This window comes from Mustela lutreola, chromosome 6 (genome assembly GCF_030435805.1).
Source record: "Mustela lutreola isolate mMusLut2 chromosome 6, mMusLut2.pri, whole genome shotgun sequence".
NCBI lineage: Eukaryota > Metazoa > Chordata > Mammalia > Carnivora > Mustelidae > Mustela > Mustela lutreola.
Window position 1 is genome coordinate 157243696 of NC_081295.1, and position 19884 is coordinate 157263579.

General features: G+C 41.1%; 1 pseudogene; it reads right to left on the reverse strand.

Annotated features, from left to right (window-relative positions):
• Window positions 1-2519: 2519 nt before the first annotated feature.
• On the reverse strand, window positions 2520-3473 carry LOC131832974 (putative olfactory receptor 2B8; annotated as a pseudogene).
• Window positions 3474-19884: the final 16411 nt, after the last annotated feature.

Below are 19884 nucleotides of genomic sequence, written 5' to 3' on the forward strand. Positions count from 1 at the left end.
AGTGAAGGAGTCTTCCAGGCTGTGTCTGATGGCTCTGGGGCCTCCTGCACGCAATCCTGCTACTTGGTATCCTTCGCTACCTGATAATGAATCACCAGCTGTTAAAAATTCTGTTTCATGTGAGTCTGACGGACATTCTGGGCTTCTGCCATCACTATCTGAGCCAATGGTGTGTGCCCTGTGTTACTCAGGAAGCAGAAGAGCTGGAAGAATCCATGACTTGCTCGAGAGCATCAGCTCCTGACCTCCAGGGGCTAAACACAGATGGAATAATTTAGCCACGCCTTGGTACAAGTGCACAGCCATGCGACACTTACGGGTGACCGCACAGATGGAAGCGGTGCAAATAATATTGGTGACAATTTACACAACTCTGGAGTCTGTTACAGACAAGGCATGGACACCATGGGGAGCAGATTCCTAACATTAGAAAAATGTCACAGAACAATCCTGAACTTCTGTTTAGTCTCTTAACTGACTTCTTTTTTTTTTTTTCATAGATCCCAGAGGTCTCTGTTCTCTATAACTTATTTCCATGAGTTGTAAACATCCAAATGCCACTCACACATTCACTTAAAGGAAATAAATATTTTGCCCCAGGTTCTGTGTGTCCTTAAGAGCAGAGAAGGAGTTGTTCACCCACTACAATAGGCTCTGTAACGTCATGAGACCTTGAGGATTCTGCACCAAAGACAGTTCACTTGAGGGATTTTAAAGTGACCATTTGGGTATAATTGTCAGGATGTGGCTGACATAATGGAAAGCAGGAAGTTTGTCACCCACGGGATAAAAGGTGGACAGAACTGTTTTCCTACTGGCATACATGAAGTATCACTATGGAGTCAAGATACATCCTAGGTGTTGATTTCAAGTAAGAATACTGTGATGCTCTTAGTGATACAGAGAGAACCTGACCATGTGCATAACCTCCCCTGGCTGTCATTTCTGGCCTCCACATGCTGTCTCTGCAGCAAGATCACTTGGCACAAGCATGGCCAGCTCAGGGTTCAAGGCCCTGGGGAGGCCTGTTAGCTGTCAGGAGAGGGATCAGGAGATTTGTTATGTGCATGTGTCCACCCCAAGACACAAACACATCTACATGCACTCAGCTGTGTGCAGAATTTGGAACTGTGTGACACTTACTTCATAATGAGATGGCTATCTATAAAGCTTAGACACACAGAGATCTTTAATAGCTCATGTATATTTTATTTCTTCTTTAAGTTTTCTCCTGGTGAAAATGAGTAGGCTCCACAGAACATGGGATTTCCTGGGAAACAGAGGTCATTTCTCTTACTTTCATCTGTCCCTGCATTCAAAATTGCCTGGGGCCTTGGACAGATGTGAGATACAAAGCATAGATCAGTTGATGCCTGGATCAAAAAATTTACAAAATGGTACGAAGAGAAGATCTAAATATTTCCCCCTTTGAAATTTTGCTGCAACATTGTAGATAGAACATATAGAATATTGACTAGGAACTGAATTATGTACTTTCAGATACAATAATGTCCTAAAAGTCATTTTGAATGCAGGGGGTGGCTCCCAGGCCGCATAGCCAGCTTTCAGACCTCACACAGGCGCTCCTCTGCCTGCAGCACAACGTGACACGTAAGGACTGTCCGGGGCTCGGCAGCTGCTGCTCAGCGTATCAGCAGCAATGCACCAGGCCCTGCCCCTGTGTGACAGGAACACCTCACACAGGCTGCATAGAACCACTGTCACACTGCTCACATCACACCTGGACTGATATCTGAATAGCTGTATCAGAAGTGATGTTGCCAAATTTCTCGTCCATCTAAAAGTATGCTGTTCCCACAGATGCCCACCTAATTCTGTGAAAAGGCAATGATACAGTCAACCTATGGACCTGGTAATCCGGCCATGATCCAAATGCAAGAATAAGTGACCCTCCTCCAGAAGTTACTACGAAATGCTAAAATGTTAACCTTTCTTACAGCGCATTAGTTGTTCCTATTCTTATTTTGCCTATGCCTTCATATCATGGACATAAATGTCCTTTTGCACTTAGAAATGGAATAGGATTCCCAAATGGAAGTAAAATATGAAAACCTGTGGAGCTGTCTAAAATATGAATGTGAGGAAGAGCTCGGGCAGCCAGGTGGGTGCACGTGGTGAGTGCCCGACACGTGATTCCAGCTCAGGTTGTGATCTCAGTGTTGTGAGACCAATCCCAGCATCAGGCTCTGCACTCAGGATACAGTTTGCTTGAGATTCTTTCTCCCTCTCCCTATACCCCTGCTGCTCATGTGCTCTCTTTCTCAAATTAAATAATAAATCCATATTTAGATGCAAATGATCTAGGAACAAAAATCAGCCCCTCTGGAAGTTCTGTGGATCCATGAACTTGGATTTGAGCACTCATTTGCTCCAAAAAATGAGGTAAGTAAATTCCCTTGAGACTTATCACAGGAAATTTGAGATGATCCACGTAGGTCACAAACATCTTAATCACTCTGGCATTCAATGTGTTCCATCAAAGGGTCTTCCCTGCCCAGTCATCTGGAGTCCTGGCCCCTGCAAAGTACCTTCTTCATTGCCCCCGTCACATCCTTGTTCCTCAGTGTATATATGACGGGGTTGACCGTGGGGGTGACGATGGCATAGAACAGAGAAACAAACTTGACCTGATCCTGGGAGTAGTTGTTGCTGGGCTGGAGGTAAGCATAGATGGCCGTGCCATAGAACAGGGAGACCACTGTGATGTGGGACCCACATGTGCCAAACGCTTTCCTCTGCCCTGCAGATGACTTTATTCTTAAGACCGCCCTGACGATCTGACCATAGGAGAAGATGATTAATGCCACAGGTATCAGGAGAATGATCACACTGGCAAAGAAGAGCTCAGACTCATTCACAGTGGTGTCTACACAGGCAAGCTTGAGCAGTGCGGGAATCTCACAAACAAAGTGGTCTATTTTATTTCTCCCACAAAGTGGTAAAAGGAAGATGAGCACTGCCTGCAACAGGGAGTTGCCAAAACCAATGAACCATGACACAGAAGCCATGAGGGCACAGAGACGGGGGTGCATGATCACAGTGTACTGCAGGGGCTTGCAGATGGCTGCATAGCGGTCAAATGCCATGACCCCTAACAGAATGCATTCCGTGCATCCCAGCCCAAGCGAGATGAAGAGCTGAGCTACACAGCCACCAAATGAGATAGACTTGTCTGTTGTCCGGAGATGAACCAGGAATTGCGGGACACTGCTGGTCGTGTAACACAGGTCCAGAAAGCTTAGGTTGGAGAGGAAAAAGTACATGGGAGTCTGAAGATTTGGGTCCAGTTGGGCCCAGGCAATGATGGTGGTGTTTCCCAGCAGAGTGAACAAATAGAAGATCAGGAGAACCACAAAGAGGACTAGCTCCAGTTGAGGCCGGTCAGAGAACCCCAGCAGGAAAAACCCCATGAAAGAACTGCCATTCTTCTGTTCCATACTCTGTTAGCACATGTTTCCTGCCTGTACCAAGCATTTAGCAACTTTTAAAAGAAATCATAAAAAAAAAAGAAGTTGGTGGTGGGGGAGGTGGATCTGTCATAAGACATGGCCACAGAATATTAAAGGTAGTACTTAAGTAAATGACTGAAATTGACATAGCTTATACCAATTTAGTTCCACATTATCATGAACAGTGAATCATTAATACATAATTTAAGAAAATGAAATAATGGACATTGTGTTGCCATCAGTCATAAATATTAAAAGTCTTTCAGTCTGAGCTTAAAGACACTTAAAGTACTATAAGTTTGTACATACATTCTAGAAAGAATGGGGATGAGGGAAAAAGAGGGAGAACCATCAGGAAGAATCAGAAAGAAGGAAAGAAAGAGAGACTTTACTGTAAATACATATTTCATGATTGTACACAACTGGATTTCTACACACCTCACATGCAATAAAATAAAACATAATTGCAAAAATACACTCAGATATAAGAATTTATTAACTGGAATGTACATATACAAATAATTAATTACATTCAAAATATCATTAATAGTTCTGCATATGAACATTGTATGTATTAGAGAGATACAGTATCTCTCTAAGATACTAAATTTATAAAAGCTACAGGTTTGTTCGGATTTTTTTCGTATGGTAATAAAACAACTAAATACTCAAATCAGAGAGAACCTGAAAACACCACCACCATTCAATTACACTGCTTAACTTTTGTCCTAAAGATGCTTAAAATCATGGTAACAGTATAACCAGAACTCTGAAAAATTCCTTGGCCCTGCATAGTCAGGGGGGATCAGAACTCTAAAATCCACTGGCCATGACATTCCTCTTCCTTCTGCAGATTTCTGCTCCAAACAGTACCAAATAGAGCACATGAAATTCCTAAAAAACGGGGGATTATCCACTGTCAACATTCTACTCAGAATAAACATTTTAAAAATTTACCCAACTGTGTAATCTATGTACAAAATGTAATGTTCTGCTTCACTCCCTATGGTAAAACCCCTATGCTAAAATATTTAAATAGATAAATATATAGAGATAAGGACAAATATATTCTCAAAGCAATGACAAGTAAATGCCTATAATGGAAACCTTTAAGTACAACACAGAAGGTCATAGAACAGGATATTCGGGTATTATCTAAAATCTCAGATACCCGTCCACATTAGGTTAGTACCTTTTCAAAGTTGTCTTGCAGAGTTAATGATACTGAATCAGACACATTACCAGTGCTCGGGTGAGTCTGATGACCCTATACTTCCAGCTGCTTAGTACTGAAGAAGCAGTTATAAACCAACCAAAGAGGCTCAGAAAATGAGTGTTTCAGTTCTTTCATGTTCAAATGCTTAGGCATACAGTTCATTTCTTGTTCTTCTGAGACTAAATATCTGAATCAGGTTTCAGGGCAGACCCACTAGTGTGTGAAAGGAATTGGTACAAAACTGGCATAAAGTAAGTATTTATGGAATCAGAATAGAGGATAAAGTATTTCACATTATTTTTTACTTCCTTGGATTTCCTGTAGAGATGCATTCAGTTAAATCCACAAAAAAAAATAAATAAATAAACCTATCCACAAAACATTCTTAATGGAATTAATTATAAAAGTTTCTGAGACAGTGTAAATGTGCAAAACAGGGAATGTGCCCAGACTCACACCTGCTCAGAAGAGCAAATAAACCACAGTCAGTTTCATGCACACACGCACAAATACAGATAAATTATCTGAAATAAATTGCTGGCATTTTCAAGGTGTCTAATGAAGGCATTACTCACCAAAGTAAGGAGGACAAAAGGGAAATGTTAACTCATCCAAGGAAAACACCAGTATCATATTGTACCGTCACAATACATAGTGATCTATTTTAACATTATCTTATCAATAAGGACTAAGAAGGAAGGGAAGAGAAGACAAAACTGTGGTGAGCTGAACTTGCACAAATGGTTTCCTTCTTTTCTGGATTACATACGCATGTGTATGTATGTATACATATATCTAAAGAATGCTGAATGGCATCTATCCGAAAGGTACAAAAATGAATATGATTTTCCATTGAAAAATAAAGCATCAGGCAAAGGAGATGCCCACTAAAAGAGACAGAAAGAATGGGATTGTCCGGAGGTTACAATTGCTTCCAGTGCCTTCCTGGAGAGAACCCTGGGAGGGAACAGGAATACTCTTGTCATAGTCCACCGTCTTTTTTCTTTCTTTCTTTCTTTTTTTTTTTCACATTACATCTAGGAAAACTATTCCCCTTGAGCAGCACTGGACGTGAGAAAGAGCAGCCTGCATACTGCATTCTTCGGATCTCAACAGCTTGAGCTGCTGATCGGGCTCACTTTCCTCCCTCCACCTCCCCCGTTCAGCCTCCGCCCCTCGCCAATCTCTGTGCACCACCACAGAACACATCTTCCCAGAGAAAGGACATGCGTAGCCTAAGGTTAAATGAAAAACTTCATTTTTTCTACTTCTTACCACGTAAAGACCGTGTGAGTAGACTAAAAACCATCATCTCTATGGAGGTAGGTATCAAATGCCTGAATGCAGTAAGAGACATTCATTCCTCTTGGACAAACTATGTAAATAATCCTGGCTGGACAGGAGCAGTAAACACACCCATCCTATGTAAGGAGCACGGAACGCCATCTCTAGCAACTACCATGATGTGAGACTGTAGAGACAACTCCAGTTACAAATCCACACATAAATTATTATCTTGCATATAAAACAATACATCCTTGAGAAAAGCACAGGTTATACATTGAGAGAGAAAAGAGTTATTTGGTGAAATAAAAATAAATAGATTCTACAAAACAGAAACAATGGCATTTTACATAATAATCACCATCTAAAAACAATAAAGTGGGAAATGACATCTCAAAAATAAACAATTATACAATAAAAATTAAGAGAACAGACATCTGATGGAAGAGGTTAAATGTTTAGTACCAGCACATAAAAGCTGATAGAGCCATTACCGGGTGTTCAACGCTGACACAAAAGTCTCAAACTTCAAGTGGAAGAGTCTATATTTCTTGAAAATCACATACTCAGTAAGGGAACTACACATTTTAAAGACCAAAGATCTCATGAAAATCTCTGCATTGAACATATTTCAAATATATAACAGTCACCAACATAATTGACATACAAACCCTGCACTATTCAGTCCCTGAATGAATCCTGAAGTACTGTTGGCAGTGGTAGAATGAATCGCTATTACTTTAATAAAGCTTCTGTTCCCTAGGTCTGAGCTGACCCCACATATTCTACAACAGGCCCCCAAGGGCAATGCAGGATGAGCTAGTGAGGGGGAAGGCAGCTTTCACAACCCTGGAAATGACAGGTCTCATGAACCGGACGGTGCTTTCCACCAGGTTCCATGGGAGAAGGGGATCAGGTAGGATTTCCACTACACGTGGCTTGTTCAGTGAATGCTCTCAGGATAAAGGGGATGAGGGAAGCAAAACAGAGCAGAGAATGCTGCTAAGCAAGGATGTGGTCTCAGGTGGAAGATGGCATGTGCCTGATCCTGTAAGAAGCTGGACACAAGTCTCCAGTACAGTATGCATCTGTGCTGGTGGAAATACTCAGCCCTCGCTGTCTAATGCAATAGCCACTATCCCCATGTCACTACCTGAGCATTTAAATGGCCTCACTGAGAAATGGAATTTTGTATTCTATTTAATTTGAATTAATTTAAATTTAAATGACTTCCTGTGGCTACATACTCCAGTATTGGACAACACAGCTCTGGAGCATGCATTGCATCAGACCTGCCTTGACATTGGCAGCCTTTTGTGATCTCCCGTGAGTCTGTCTGGCTGTGAGCTGCCCCAAGTATGTTCCTGAGACCTCCTGGCAAAATGGATCCCTTTCAGCTGAGGACAAATCTCTGAAGAAGGGAATGGCTGTGCACCTGGCAGCCCATATTCCTAACACATAGGGTTAGGATTGGAGCAGCAACCAGGTAAAGAGCGTCTGAGCAGGGCCCCAACAGCTTTCACAGAGTCCATTCATGATCCTGCACAAGGATAGAAGGATAGAACCCAGTGTCCGAATAGAAATGCGCTGACACAATATGGAACTTCCCTGTTGTAATCTTCAACATAGCATTTTTTTAAAACTCCATACGTATTTTAGACATGTTGGGAACTCATAAGGGAAAAAATGACCTTTTAGAAATGATAAACACTGACAGTGAGTTTTCAGCATAGAAAACAAATACTGTCTATTTTCACAGACAATACAAACCAATTGGAAAGCATGGAATCAGAGTCTAATACTCTGACACATATGCGTACTCTAATTCTATTCCTGAAGGGCATATTTTATTACCACTATATACACATACTTAAAGTGCTTTCCACGTGTGCATACACGGGTATAATAAAGGTACTGCTGTACACTGAAACGTCTGGGAATGATTAGGTGGAGCCTATAACAAACAGCTAAATTTAGTTCTTAGAGTTTGTGAACTACCACCGTCTGTTTCTTTAGACAATGGACCATTATGCAAACCAATACAGCTTTTCTGTTTCAAGAACATTCCCTACTAAAAAGAAACCCATTTACCATTCCTAAAACAACACACAGACCAAGTTCCATTTCACTCACCTTTGCTCAACTTTTCTGTGGGTTCTAAGCTCTTTCCCTACCTCCGTTCCAAGTCATTGTCTAAAGACAGTACTGGAGATTGGCACTTAGTTGTACACAGTAAGTGCAAAGGCTGACTATACCAATACTGGGTTATCCATAGGTTTTTCCTAAGCAAAAGGATGCTTTCTGTGATGACATCACGTGTCTTCATGTGGTACAGAGATCTGCACTTTGCCTCTAGGATGTAGGAGATGAAGGCAATTGCAAACTCCACTATGGTTTCCCAAAAGCAATGACCTGCCTCTAAGACAGGGAGTCCCTTAAGAGTGCAGGAGAGGTGCTGTGACACTCAGCTGTGGCTGGGCTGGCACCGAAAACCAAATGTGTTTCCCTTGCTGATGTCTCTGGGGAGCAGATGCCCCACACTGTTAATGAGCCCCTGTCACTGAGCTATGTAGAGATGGCCGTCCTCAGGGAGAACGACGATCAAGGACAATGTCAGAGGAGACCTCGTCTGTCTCCTTTGTTACTTCACATATTTCACAGAGGACAAGTAACTCCCGTGATCTCCCCAGCCACCTTGGCTATCATCTGTGAATAATCTATAGCTTTTACAAGTCACCTTAGATTTTTATCCTCACAGCTGACCAAATATTTACACATAAACAACTCAGCTATATAATTTTAATGTAAATATGTGAATAAATTATTATTTTAATTTCATTCATAACCAATGTATATGGAATCACAGAGCTAGTAATTAGGCACATTCTTTTTTTTTTATAAACATATAATGTATTTTTATCCCCAAGGGTACAGGTCTGTGAATAGCAGGTTTACACACTTCACAGCACTCACCACAGCACATACCCTCCCAATGTCCATAACCCCACCCCCTTTCCCGACCCCTCTGATCCCCAGCAGCCCTCAATTTGTTCTGTGAGTTTAAGAGTCACTTATGGTTTGTCTCTCTCCCAATCCCATCTTGTTTCATTTATTCCTTTCCTCCCCACAAATCCCCCATGTTGCATCTCCACTTTCTCCTATCAGGGAAACCATATGATAATTGTCTTTCTCCGATTGACTTTTTCACTAAGCATAATACCCTCTAGTTCCAACCACATTGTTGCAAAAGGCAAGATTTCATTTCTTTTGATGGCTGCATAGTATTCCATTGTATATATACTACATCTTCTTGATCCATTCATCTGTTGATGGACATCTAGGTTATTTCCATAGTTTGGCTATTGTGCACATTGCTGAATTAGGCACATTCTTATCATTACCATGAATATAAAGGAAGGCAACCAAATTCTACCAAACTTCTAATGGAGCAAAGGGAAAACAAAATCTCAAATCATCTAGAACAGTGTTCAGTTTATATGTATAGGTTTGTGATATATTCAAAGAGTTTTTTTTTTAAATCATCTCTTTTTAACAAGACACATATGATTTAATTTCAACTACTCTTGCATTTAAGTTCCAAATGATTTTTACTTTTTGGAGATAGTTAAAATAATCACTACAGAAAAATGCGAGGAAGTTCAGTGGTCTGTGGCTGTTTCTCCTGGATCCGTAAGTTCCAGATTCATTTACTGTGTTCAACCAAAAGAGATTAACTACTTCCTGCTAAAAAAAAAAAAAAAAAAAAAAGTTCTTAGATTTGAATTTTCTCAGTTATCCCTATACCACATAGATCCTCTCGTGAGACTCAGAGGGGGAACTGGCAGCCACTACAGTGTGGGTGTCCTGACTAGGGAAGGAATCACAGACCTGCTGTTAACCCTTTGTGTCCCAGGCCCCACTCACTAACAGGCTTACATGCTCAAGTCACTTTGACAATCATGAGGCATTATCTAGAGACGCTGACCCACACTCACATTCCTGGATCCAGTATTATCCAGGACGGTGCTCTGCCGCCTGGCCCAAGACACACATATAAGACATTCCACAGCACTGTCACTGATGTTAACCAAAACCCGGATGAATCCAAAGACCCATGCACAGTAAACTGGTAAACTGTGACCTATTCATACAGGAGTACTTTCCAACAGTATGAATAAAACTCCAACTAAACAAACTGGAACACTCTGTTTCACATAAAGTGCTGAGGAAAGGATGCAAGTTACAAAGTAAACAATCCCCCTGCATAAGTTCAAAAACAGGTAAAACAAACTGCTGTTCATGAACTCATACATGTGGGGTAAGGCTATAATTACAGCACAAAATTACAGTCACGACTAAAAACGGTATCAAAGGGCTGATTATAACAAAGTCAAGAGCAAAGGAGAGAGAAAGGTATGCAGTTGGGTGGAGGCCAGCGGAAGTTCTCTCCAGGTCTAGTTAGCAAGGGAGGCAGTATCATAACCATTCACTTCTTTTTTCTTTAAGATTTTATTTACTTATTTGAGAGACAGAGAGCAAAGCAGAGGAAGGAGCAAAGGGAGAGAGAGAAACAGACTTCCCACTATGCAGGGAGCCAGATGCGGGGCTCGATCCTAGAACCCTGGGATCATGACCTGAGCCAAAGGCAGACACTTAACTGACTGAGCCACCCAGGTGCCCCTCCGTGAGGACGATCCTTCCTCTGAGAGATCTAAATTGTCACCAGCTCAGTACATTCTCCAACAGGCTATATATCTGGTCTGTGAACTCTTCCCAGCTCTCTGGTCCTCTTCCTCACTACTTGTCCTCCCTTTGAGGGAAGCACTGGGAACAGCCCTACCTTCCTGCTAAGTGAGATGTCACCACCCTGCACTGCTGCCCTGTGCTGGGATCCATGGTTACCACCACTGGATAAACAGATGAAGAGCCTAGTAGGGAAAGTGAAAATGAAATGTCTCCCAAAAAAGGGAGAGAAAGAGAAGACAAATCCAGAGGGACAAATGACAGAAGCAGAGACAGGCCACACAGAGAGAGGTTCCAGTTATATAGAGAACAGATATCTGAATGGCTAACAGGCACATATTAAAAAAAAAAAAAATGCTTGGGGCACCTGAGTGGCTCAGTGGGTTAAAGCCTCTGCCTTCCGCTCACTTCATGATCTCAGAGTCCTGGGATCAAGAGCCACATGGGGCTCTCTGCTTAGCAGGGAGCCTGCTTCCCCCTGCTATCTCTGCCTGACTCTCTGCCTACTTGTGATCTCTGTCTTTCAAATAAATAAATAAAATCCTTTTTTTTAAATGCTCAATGTCACTCGGCATCAGGGAAATGCATATCAAAACCACAATGAGATATCACGTTGCACCTGTCATAACAGTTAAAATTAACAACAGAAGAAACATCTGATACGGGGGAGGAAGCAGAGAAAGGGGAACCCTCCTACGCTGTTGCTTGGAATGCAAGCTAGTGCAGCCAGCCGCTCTGGAAAATGGTATGGAGGTTCCTCAAAAAATTAAACATGAGCTATCCTACAACTCAGCATTTGCACTACCAGGAATTTATCCAAAGGATACAAAAACACAGTGCCAAAGGGATACATGCTCCCCAATGTTTACGGCAGTGTCATCAACAATAGCTGAATTATGGAAAGATCCCAAATGTTCATCGACTGAAGAATGGATAAAGAAGATGTGGAACACTACTCGGCCATCACAAAGAATGAAGTTTTGCCATTTGCAACGATGCGGATGGAGCTGGAGTGTATTACGCTGAGTGAAATAACGCAGTCAAGGAAAGACAAATACCATATGATCTCATTCATATAATGAATTTAAGATAATTAATTTAAGATAATCTCATACAATGAATGAGATCATATGGTATTTATGAATTTCTTAAATTTATATGTGAATTTAAGAAAGAAGAGACATGAAATACAAGAAGGGGGAAAAGAGAAAAAGAAGAGAGGGAATGTAGCCATAGGAGAGTCTTCATGACAGAGAACACACTAAGCACTGACGAAGGGAGGTGGGTAGAAGTGGGGTTAAATGGGCGAAAGGTATTAAAGAGGGTTCTTGGGAAGAGCACTGGGTGTTTCATGTAAGTGATGAATCACTTAATTCTGCTCCAGAAACCAATATTGTACTGTATGTTAACCACCTAAAATTTAAATTTTTTTTAATTTTTTATCTTTTATAAACATATATTTTTATCCCCAGGGGTACAGGTCTGTGAATCACCAGATTTACACACTTCACAGCACTCACCAAATCACATACCCTCCCCAATGTCCATAATCCCACCCCCTTCTCCCAAACCCCTGCCCCCAGCAACCCTCAGTTTGTTTTGTGAGATTAAGAGTCACTTATGGTTTGTCTCCCTCCCAATCCCATCTTGTTTCATTTATTCTTCTCCAACCCACTTAAGCCCCCATGTTGCATCACCACTTCCTCATATCAGGGAGATCATATGATAGTTTTCTTTCTCTGCTTGACTTATTTCCCTAAGCATGATACGCTCTAGTTCCATCCATGTTGTCGCAAATGGCAAGATTTCATTTTTTTGATGGCTGCATAGTATTCCATTGTGTATATAAACCACATCTTCTTGATCCATTCATCTGTTGATGGACATCTAGGCCCTTTCCATAGTTTGGCTATTGTGGACATTGCTGCTATAAACATTCGGGTGCACGTACCCCTTTGGATCACTACGTTTGTATCTTTAGGGTAAATACCCAGTAGTGCAATTGCTGGGTCATAGGGCAGTTCTATTTTCAACATTTTGAGGAACCTCCATGCTGTTTTCCAGAGTGGCTGCACCAGCTTGCATTCCCAGCAACAGTGTAGGAGGGTTCTCCTTTCTCCGCATCCTCGCCAGCATCTGTCATTTCCTGACTTGTTTATTTTAGCCATTCTGACTGGTGTGAGGTGATATCTCATTGTGGTTTTGATTTGTATTTCCCTGATGCCGAGTGATATGGAGCACTTTTTCATGTGTCTGTTGGCCATCTGGATGTCTTCTTTGCAGAAATGTCTGTTCATGTCCTCTGCCCATTTCTTGACTGGATTATTTGTTCTTTAGCTGTTGAGTTTGCTAAGTTCTTTATAGATTCTGGACACTAGTCCTTTATCTGATATGTCATTTGCAAATATCTTCTCCCATTCTGTCAGTTGTCTTTTGATTTTGTTAACTATTTCCTTTGCTGTGCAAAAGCTTTTGATCTTGATAAAATCCCAATAGTTCATTTTTGCCCTTGCTTCCCTTGCCTTTGGCGTTGTTCCTAGGAAGATGTTGCTGCGGTTGAGGTCGACGAGGTTGCTGCCTGTGTTCTCCTCAAGGATTTTGATGGATTCCTTTCGCACATTGAGGTCCTTCATCCATTTTGAGTCTATTTTCGTGTGTGGTGTAAGGAAATGGTCCAATTTCATTTTTCTGCATGTGGCTGTCCAATTTTCCCAGCACCATTTATTGAAGAGGCTGTCTTTTTTCCATTGCACATTCTTTCCTGCTTTGTTGAAGATTAGTTGACTGTAGAGTTGAGGGTATATTTCTGGGCTCCCTATTCTGTTCCATTGATCTATGTGTCTGTTTTTGTGCCAGTACCATGCTGTCTTGATGATGACAGCTTTGTAATAGAGCTTGAAGTCCGGAATTGTGATGCCACCAACATTGGCTTTCTTTTTCAATATCCCTTTGGGTATTTGAGGTCTTTTCTGGTTCCATATAAATTTTATAATTATTTGTTCCATTTCTTTGAAAAAGATGGAGGGTACTTTGATAGGAATTGCATTAAATGTGTAGATTGCTTTAGGTAGCATAGACATTTTCACAATATTTATTCTTCCAATCCAGGAGCATGGAACATTTTTCCATTTCTTTGTGTCTTCCTCAATTTCTTTCATGAGTACTTTATAGTTTTCTGAGTATAGATTCTGTGCCTCTTCGGTTAGGTTTATTCCTAGGTATCTTATGGTTTTGGGTGCAATTGTAAATGGGATTGACTCCTTAATTTCTCTTTCTTCTGTCTTGCTGTTGGTGTAGAGAAATGCAACTGATTTCTGTGCATTGATTTTATATCCTGACACTTTACTGAATTCCTGTATAAGCTCTAGCAGTTTTGGAGTGGAGTCCTTTGGGTTTTCCACATATAGTATCATATCTTCTGCGAAGAGTGATAATTTGACTTCTTCTTTGCCAATTTGGATGCCTTTAATTTCCTTTTGTTGTCTGATTGCTGAGGCTAGGACCTCTAGTACTATGTTGAATAGCAGTGGTGATAATGGACATCCCTGCTGTGTTCCTGACCTTAGCGGAAAAGCTTACAGTTTTTCTCCATTGAGAATGATATTTGCAGTGGGTTTTTCATAGATGGCTTTGATGATATTGAGGTATGTGCCCTCTATCCCTACACTTTGAAGAGTTTTGATCAGGAAGGGATGCTGTACTTTGTCAAATGCTTTTTCAGCATCTATTGAGAGTATCATATGGTTCTTGTTCTTTCTTTTATTGATGTGTTGTATCACATTGACTGATTTGCGGATGTTGAACCAACCTTGCAACCCTGGAATAAATCCCACTTGCTCGTGGTGAATAATCCTTTTAATGTACTGGTGAATCCTATTGGCTAGTATTTTGTTGAGTATTTTCGCATCTGTGTTCATCAAGGATATTGGTCTATAGCTCTCTTTTTTGATGGGATCCTTGTCTGGTTTTGGGATCAAGGTGATGCTGGCCTCATAAAAGGAGTTTGGAGGTTTCGTTCCATTTCTATTTTTTGGAACAGTTTCAGGAGAATAGGAATTAGTTCTTCTTTAAATGTTTGGTAGAATTCCCCCGGGAAGCTGTCTGGCCCTGGGCTTTTGTTTGTTTGGAGATTTTTAATGACTGTTTCAATCTCCTTACTGGTTATGGGTCTGTTCAGGCTTTCTATTTCTTCCTGGTTCAGTTGTGGTAGTTTATATGTTTCTAGGAATGCATCCATTTCTTCCAGATTGTCAAATTTGTTGGTGTAGAGTTGCTCATAGTATGTTCTTATCATAGTTTGTATTTCTTTGGTGTTAGTTGTGATCTCTCCTCTTTCATTCATGATTTTATTTATTTGGGTACTTTCTCTTTTCTTTTTGATAAGTCTGGCCAGGGGTTTATCAATTTTATTAATTCTTTCAAAGAACCAGCTCCTAGTTTTGTTGATTTGTTCTATTGTTTTTTTTGGTTTCTATTTCATTGATTTCTGCTCTGATCTTTATGATTTCTCTTCTCCTGCTGGGCTTAGGGTTTCTTTCCTGTTCTTTCTCCAGCTCCTTTAGGTGTAGGGTTAGGTTGTGTACTTGAGACCTTTCTTATTTCTTGAGAAAGGCTTGTGCCGCTATATATTTTCCTTCAGGACTACCTTTGTTGTGTCCCACAGATTTTGAACCATTGTATTTTCATTATCATTTGTTTCCATGATTTTTTCAATTCTTTAATTTCCCAGTTGACCCATTCATTCTTTAGAAGGATGATGTTTAGTTTCCATGTATTTGTGTTCTTTCCAAACTTCTCTTGTGGTTGAGTTCTAGCTTCAGAGCATTGTGATCTGAAAATATGCAGGGAATGATCCCAATCTTTTGATACCGGTTGAGTCCTGATTTAGGACCTAGGATGTGGTCTATTCTGGAGAATGTTCCATGTGCACTAGAGTAGAATGTGTATTCTGTTGCTTGGGGATGAAATGTTCTGAATATATCTGTGATGTCCATCTGGTCCAGCGTGTCATTTAAGGCCTTTATTTCCTTGCTGATCTTTTGCTTGGATGATCTGTCCACTTCAGTGAGGGGGAGTGTTAAAGTCCCCTACTATTATTGTATTATTCTTGATGTGTTTCTTTGATTTTGTTATTAATTGGTTTATATAGTTGGGTGCTCCCACGTTGGGGGCATAGATATTTAAAATTGTTAGATCTTCTTGTTGGACAGACCCTTTGAGTATGATATAGTGTCCTTCCTCATCTCTGATTATAGTCTTTGGCTTAAAATCTAATTGATCTGATATAAGGAATGCCAGTCCTGCTTTCTTCTGATGTCCTTTAGCATGGTAAATTCTTTTCCACCCCCTCACTTTAAATCTGGAGGTGTCTTCGGGCTTAAAATGAGTTTCTTGGAGGCAACATATAGATGGGTTTTGTTTTTTTATCCATTCTGATACCCTGTGTCTTTTGACAGGGGCATTTAGCCCATTAACACTCAGGGTAACTATTGAGAGATATGAATTTAGGGCCATTGTATTGCCTGTAAGGTGACTGTTACTGTATATGGTCTCTGTTCCTTTCTGATCTACCACTTGTAGGCTCTCTCTTTGCTTAGAGGACCCCTTTCAATATTTCCTGTAGAGCTGGTTTGGTGTTTGCAAATTCTTTCAGTTTTTGTTTGTCCTGGAAGCTTTTAATCTCTCCTTCTATTTTCAATGATAGCCTAGCTGGATATAGTATTCTGGGCTGCATGTTTTTCTCATTTAGTGCTCTGAAAATATCATGACAGCTCTTTCTGGCCTGCCAGGTCTCTGTGGATAAGTCAGCTGCCAATCTAATATTTTTACCATTGTATGTTACAGACTTCTTTTCCCGGGCTGCTTTCAGGATTTTCTCTTTGTCACTGAGACTTGTAAATTTTACTATTAGGTGACGGGGTGTGGGCCTATTCTTATTGATTTTGAGGGGCGTTCTCTGAACCTCCTGAATTTTGAGGCTCGTTCCCTTTGCCATATTGGGGAAATTCTCCCCAATAATTCTCTCCAGTATACCTTCTGTTCCCCTCGCTCTTCTTCTTCTGGAATCTCAATTATTGTAATGTTGTTTCGTCTTATGGTGTCACTTATCTCTCGAATTCTCCCCTCGTGGTCCAGTAGCTGTTTGTCCCTCTTTTGCTCAGCTTCTTTATTCTCTGTCATTTGGTCTTCTATATCACTAATTCTTTCTTCTGCCTCATTTATCCTAGCAGTGAGAGCCTCCATTTTTTATTGTACCTCATTAATAGCTTTTTTTATTTCAACTTGGTTAGATTTTAGTTCTTTTATTTCTCCAGAAAGGGCTTTTATATCTCTCGAGAGGGTTTCTCTAATATCTTCCATGCCTTTTTCGAGCCCGTCTGCCTGACCTCCAGCCCCGCTCCGAGCTCACCGAGCCTGCGGCCGGTTCAAGGTAACACCGAGCTGTGAGCTTACTGTCGGCTCTGTCTCTGCAGCCGGCTTTCCCGTTCCAATACCTGCAAGCTCTGCGACACTCAGACACCCCCGATCCTTCTTTGACCCTGCGGGACCTGAGGCCACGCTGACCCCGCGTGGCCTTCGTCCGGTTTAGCCTCTGGAGCTATGTCCCTCAGCGGAACAGACTTTTAAAAGTCCTGATTTTGTGCTCCGTTGCTCTGCCGCTTGCCGGGAGCAGGCCCCTCCCCCCGGGGTCTATCTTCCCGTCGCTTTGGATTCACTTCTCCGCCGGTCCTACCTTTCAGAAAGTGGTTGTTTTTCTGTTTCCAGAATTGCTGTTCTTCTTCTCTTCGATCTGCCGATGGATTTTCAGGTGTTTGCAATCTTTAGATAAGCTATCTAGCTGATCTCCGGCTAGCTGAAGTAGTCTCAGCCTGCTACTTCTCCGCCATCTTGACTCCTCCCCTTAAAATTTAAATTTTTAATATTAAAACAAGACACATTTTCCCTCATGGTCCTGGAAGCCAGTCCAAAATCAGGTGCCACCTGGGTACCATTTCTCTGAAGGTTCTAAAGGAGAGTGTGTTTCATGTCTTTCTTTTAGCTTCCTGTTGCCAGAAATCATTGGTCTTCCTTGGTTTGTAGATTCCTCATTCTCCAAATTTGCCTCTGTGGTCACATGGCATTCTCCCTGTATCTGTGTCTGTGTCTCTGAGCTGGCTTCTCGTAAGGACACTGGCCATTCTGGATTAAAGACCACCTTCTTCACATATGACCTCCTCTTCATTTGATTACATCTGCAAAGACTTTCTCTTCAAACAGGTCATATTCATATGCACAACATACTAGAATCTTCCGAATCTTGGATCAGAAGAATAAACATCTTGCTGGGACACAGTTCAGCCCAAAGTAGGAGCATTGCCTCTTCTAACAAAGAGATCATCTAACCTCTCAGTCACCAAGACTGGTGTCCTTAATGATGCTGTGGATAGCCTGATAATTCTCTTACAGTCACTCCTTATATGTTGTCCTATCTCACACTGCCCTCGAGCTCCATATGCTGATCCAGAACTAAAGGAGAATTGATAAATCATATTGCATATTTGAAAATTGCTAAGAGAATAAATCATAAACGCTCTCATCTATAGATGGAAAGGGGTGACTGTGTGCAGCAGTGGATGTTAACCAGACTCACCAGGGTGATGACTCCACTTCATACACCAGTACGGAACCGTTACATTGTACGCCTAAAATTATTACAATGTTATGTGAATAATGTGTCTCAAATTTACAAAGGAATTTAAACACTAGCAAAAAAATATTGTAGCCACTACTATTAAATGGGATTGGTAAACAGAAGTTAAATGGAGACATAGTTTCACTCCCAATCACTCTGGCAGCCAGAGATTGACGACCTGTTGATGTCCCCTCTCCAGAGCCTTCCTCCTTGGCTGTCTCTGGGAGCCAAACTCTGAATCCTCAACTGAGGCTAATGAGTTACATGGGACGGGACACTCATGGGACCATTAAAACCACATCCATCTTCTTGAAGAAGACACAAAAAGATGGAAGACCATTCCATGCTCTTGGATCAGTAGAATAAACATTGTTAAAATGTCTATACTGCCTAGAGCAATCTATAGTTTTAATGCCAATGCGATCAAAATTCCACCAGTATTCTTCAAAGAGCTGAAGCAAATAATCCTAAAATTTGTATGGAATCAGAAGAGACCCTGAATCACTAAGGAAATGTTGAAAAACAAAAATAAAACTGGGGGCATCACGTTACCTGATTTCAAGCTTTACTACAAAGCCATCACCAAGACAGCATGGTACTGGCATAAAAATAGACACATAGACCAGTGGAACAGAGTAGAGAGCCCAGATATGGACCCTCAACTCTATGGTCAAATAATCTTCGACAAAACAGAAACAAATATACAGTGGAAAAAAGACAGTCTCTTCAATAATTGGTGCTGGGACAACTGGGCAGCTATATGTAGAAGAATGAAACTTCTTCTATGGTGTAAGACCATTCTCTTACACCGTACACAAAGATAAACTCAAAATAGATAAAAGACCTCAATGTGAGACAGGAATCCATCAGAATCCTAGAGGAGAACATAGGCAGTAATCTCTTCGATATCAGCCACAGCAACTTCTTTCACGATATGTCTCCAAAGGCAAAAGAAACAAAAGCGAAGATGAACTTTTGGGACTTCATCAAAATCAAAACTTCTGCACAGCAAAGAAAACAGTCAAAAAAACAAAGAGGCAACCCACGGAATGGGAGAAGATATTTGCAAATGACAGTACAGACAAAAGGTTGATATCCAGGATCTATAATGAACTCCTCACACTCAACACACACAAAACAGATAATCATATCAAAAAATGGGAAGAAGATATGGACAGACACTTCTCCAATAAAGACATACAAATGGCTATCAGACACATGAAAAAATGTTCATCATCACTAGCCATCAGGGAGATTCAAATCAAAACCACTTTGAGATATCACTTTACACCAGTTAGAATGGCCAAAATTAGCAAGACAGAAAACAACATGTTTTGGAGAGGATGTGGAGAAAGGGGAACCCTCTTAGACTGTTGGTGGGAATGCAAGTTGGTGCAGCCTCTTTGGAGAACAGTGTGGAGATTCCTCAAGAAATTAAAAATAGAGCTTCCCTATGACCCTGCAATTGCACTACTGAGTATTTACCCCAAAGATACAGA